We start from the raw sequence: 4408 nt of genomic DNA, 5'->3' as shown, positions 1-4408 counted from the left end.
GATCTGAGATATGAATACTTTAGGGCTCTATGGGATCTGAGATATGAATACTTTAGGACTCTATGGGATCTGAGATATGAATACTTTAGGGCTCTATGGGATCTGAGATATGAATACCCTAGGGCTCTATGGGATCTGAGATATGAATAGCCTAGGGCTCTATGGGATCTGAGATATGAATACTTTAGGGCTCTATGGGATCTGAGATATGAATACTTTAGGCTCTATGGGATCTGAGATATGAATACTTTAGGGCTCTATGGGATCTGAGATATGAATACTTTAGGGCTCTATGGGATCTGAGATATGAATACTTTAGGGCTCTATGGGATCTGAGATATGAATACTTTAGGGCTCTATGGGATCTGAGATATGAATACTTTAGGGCTCTATGGGATCTGAGATATGAATACTTTAGGGCTCTATGGGATCTGAGATATGAATACTTTAGGGCTCTATGGGATCTGAGATATGAATACTTTAGGGCTCTATGGGATCTGAGATATGAATACTTTAGGGCTCTATGGGATCTGGGATATGAATACTTTAGGGCTCTATGGGATCTGAGATATGAATACTTTAGGCTCTATGGGATCTGAGATATGAATACTTTAGGGCTCTATGGGATCTGAGATATGAATACTTTAGGGCTCTATGGGATCTGAGATATGAATACTTTAGGGCTCTATGGGATCTGAGATATGAATACTTTAGGGCTCTATCGGATCTGAGATATGAATACTTTAGGGCTCTATGGGATCTGAGATATGAATACTTTAGGGCTCTATGGGATCTGAGATATGAATACTTTAGGGCTCTATGGGATCTGAGATATGAATACCCTAGGGCTCTATGGGATCTGAGATATGAATAATTCCACAGTTATGTTCTTAGCACTACATTGAGTCTTACTTACAGTAGGTCAAGGTATCCTGTGCAATCCTTTATGGGTGGTGAGCAGATACCAGACCTCACAACCATAAAGGGCATAGGGTTATACAAGTATTTTTAGCCAGATCCTAATTGGTATGTTTAATTGTATGTTTTTATTGGTGCATAGAAGACCCTTCTTGCCTTGTCTCTCAGCTCGTTCACAGCTTTGTGGAAGTTGCCTGTGGTGCTGAAGTTTAGGCCGAGGTATGTATAGCATTCTGAGATTTACTGTCAGGGCCCAAGTCTGACAGAATCTGTGCAGAAGATCTAGGTGCTATCTTCTGATAGATCTTCCCCTATCTCTCTCTCTCTCTCTCTCCCTCTCTCTCTCTCTTTCTCCCTCCCCCTCTCTCTCTCTCTCTATCTCCATCCCTCTCTCTTTCTCTCTATGTCTTTCTCAAAATCCCCCAGTCACCTCCGTTAAGTTGTGTGTTAGGAGGTCAAGACAGGGAGGTCACTCTCCCCTCTATCTCTCTCTCTACCTCTCTCCCTATCTCCCTCTCTCTATCTCCATCCCTCTCTCTTTCTCTCTATGTCTTTCTCAAAATCCCCCAGTCACCTCCGTTAAGTTGTGTGTTAGGAGGTCACAGGGAGGTCACTCTCTCCCTCTCTCTTCTCTACCCCTCTCCCTATCTCCCTCTCTCTCTCTCTTTCTCTCTATGTCTTTCTCCCCCAGTCACCTCCGTTCAGTTGTGTGTTAGGAGGTCACAGGGAGGTCACTCTCCCCTCTCTCATGTGTTATTAAATAAAGGGGGAAAGTTGCTTTCATGTTTTTAAGACCTCAGGGTAGCACGTCCACCCACTTGCTTCAGAGAACGAGAGAGAGAGGAAGAGAGAGAGGGAAAGAGACAGGGAGGGATAGAGAGAGAGAGAGAGAGGGGCAGGGAGAGGGACAGGGAGAGAGAGGCAGGGAGAGAGACAGGGAGAGAGAGAGAAGCAGGGAGAGAGACAGGGAGAGAGATAGACAGGGAGAGAGAGAGGCAGGGAGAGAGACAGGGAGAGAGAGAGACAGGGACAGAGAGGCAGGGAGAGAGACAGGGAGAGAGAGAGGCAGGGAGAGAGACAGGAAGAGAGAGAGGCAGGGAGAGAGACAGGGAGAGAGAGAGGCAGGGAGAGAGACAGGAAGAGAGAGAGGTAGGGAGAGAGACAGGGAGAGAGACAGGGAGAGAGAGGCAGCGAGAGAGACAGGGAGAGAGATAGACAGGGAGAGAGGCAGGAGAGAGACAGGGAGAGAGAGGGGCAGGGAGAGAGACAGGGAGAGAGATAGGCAGGGAGAGAGACAGGGAGTGAGAAAGAGAAAGAGAGAGGCAGCAGGAGTGTGGGGTGGGAGGGGTGGAGTCAAATCCTTAAAAATCCCATGAGGAAGTAATTACGCCATCCCCCATGAATACACAACACACACACACACACACACACACAACACACACACACACACACACACACACACTTTGAGTCAGTTGGAACAATAAATAAATAAACTAAAGTGAGAGCGAGAACAATATCCCCATTTAGAACCCCCCCAATATCCCCATTTAGAACCCCCCCCAATATCCCCATTTAGAACCCCCCCAATATCCCCATTTAGAACCCCCCCAATATCCCCATTTAGAACCCCCCCAAATGAGTCCATTCACACCCACTCACCCATATCCTAACCCACCCACTAGCCCCTATCCTAACCCACCCACCCACCCATACCCATATCCTATCCCACCTCTCTTCACTCCCCACCTCTCTTCACTCCCCCACCTCTCTTCTCTCCCCCACCTCTCTTCTCCCCCACCACTTCTTCTCTCCCCCACCTCACTTCACTCCCCCACCTCTCTTCACTCCCCCACCTCTCTTCACTCCCCCACCTCTCTTCACTCCCCCATCTCTCTTCTCTCCCCCACCTCTCTTCTCTCCCCCACCTCTCTTCACTCCCCCACCTCTCTTCTCTCCCCCACCTCTCTTCTCTCCCCCACCTCACTTCACTCCCCCACCTCTCTTCTCTCCCCCACCTCTCTTCACTCCCCCACCTCTCTTCTCTCCCCACCTCTCTTCTCTCCCCCACCTCACTTCACTCCCCCACCTCTCTTCTCTCCCCACCTCTCTTCACTCCCCCACCTCTCTTCTCTCCCCCACCTCTCTTCACTCCCCCACCTCTCTTCTCTCCCCCACCTCTCTTCTCTCCCCCACCTCACTTCACTCCCCCACCTCTCTTCACTCCCCCACCTCTCTTCACTCCCCCACCTCTATTCACTCTCCCACCTCTCTTCACTCCCCCACCTCTCTTCAATCCCCCACCTCTCTTCTCTCCCCCACCTCTCTTCACTCCCCCACCTCTCTTCTCTCCCCCAACTCACTTCACTCCCCCACCTCTCTTCTCTCCCCCACCTCTCTTCTCTCCCCACCTCTCTTCTCTCCCCCACCTCTCTTCAATCCCCCACCTCTCTTCACTCCCCCACCTCTCTTCAATCCCCCACCTCTCTTCTCTCCCCCACCTCTCTTCACTCCCCCACCTCTCTTCTCTCCCCCACCTCACTTCACTCCCCCACCCTCACTTCACTCCCCCACCTCTCTTCTCTCCCCCACCTCTCTTCTCTCCCCCACCTCTCTTCACTCCCCACCTCTCTTCACTCCCCCACCTCTCTTCACTCCCCCACCTCTCTTCTCTCCCCACCTCTCTTCACTCCCCCACCTCTCTTCTCTCCCCCACCTCTCTTCAATCCCCCACCTCTCTTCAATCCCCCACCTCTCTTCTCTCCCCCACCTCTCTTCTCTCCCCCACCTCTCTTCACTCCCCCACCTCTCTTCAATCCCCCACCTCTCTTCACTCCCCCACCTCTCTTCTCTCCCCCACCTCTCTTCTCTCCCCCACCTCTCTTCTCTCCCCCACCTCACTTCACTCCCCCACCTCTCTTCTCTCCCCCACCTCACTTCACTCCCCCACCTCTCTTCTCTCCCCCACCTCTCTTCTCTCCCCCACCTCTCTTCACACCTCCAACGATGCATTACTCATTGGTTGTGCTGGACTACGTGTCTGTGTGTGTGTGTGTGTGTGTGTGTATGTGTGTGTGTGTGTGTGTGTTCCTATGTGTTCCTGTGTGTGTGTTTGAGTCTGTGTGTGTGTGTGTGTGTGTGTGTGTGTGTGTGTGTGTGTGTGTGTGTGTGTGTGTGTGTGTGTGTGTGTGTGTGTGTGTGTGTGTGTGACATTGAGGCTGGGGCATGGGCAAGGCTAGGACAGAGCTGGGATAGGATGGGCTGGGATAGGATGGGCTGGGATAGGATGGGCTGGGATAGGATGAGCTGGGATAGGATGAGCTGGGATAGGATGGGCTGGGATAGGATGGGCTGGGATAGGATGGGCTGGGATAGGATGGGCTGGGATAGGATGAGCTGGGATAGGATGGGCTGGGATAGGATGAGCTGGGATAGGATGGGCTGGGATAGGATGAGCTGGGATAGGATGGGCTGGGATAGGATGGGCTGGGAT

General features: G+C 51.4%; 1 protein-coding gene across 3 annotated transcripts in view; it reads right to left on the bottom strand.

Moving 5' to 3' along the window:
• LOC110503413 (ventricular zone-expressed PH domain-containing protein) overlaps positions 1–4408 on the bottom strand; it is a 206028-nt gene that overhangs the window by 122464 nt on the left and 79156 nt on the right. The gene's annotated exons all lie outside the window — the stretch shown is intronic.

This window comes from Oncorhynchus mykiss, chromosome 24 (genome assembly GCF_057628025.1).
Source record: "Oncorhynchus mykiss isolate SJ-2025 chromosome 24, ASM5762802v1, whole genome shotgun sequence".
In the NCBI taxonomy this organism is placed as follows: Eukaryota; Metazoa; Chordata; class Actinopteri; order Salmoniformes; family Salmonidae; genus Oncorhynchus; species Oncorhynchus mykiss.
The sequence above is the reverse complement of the archived record's forward strand: the minus strand, read 5'-3'. Positions and strand labels throughout refer to the sequence as shown.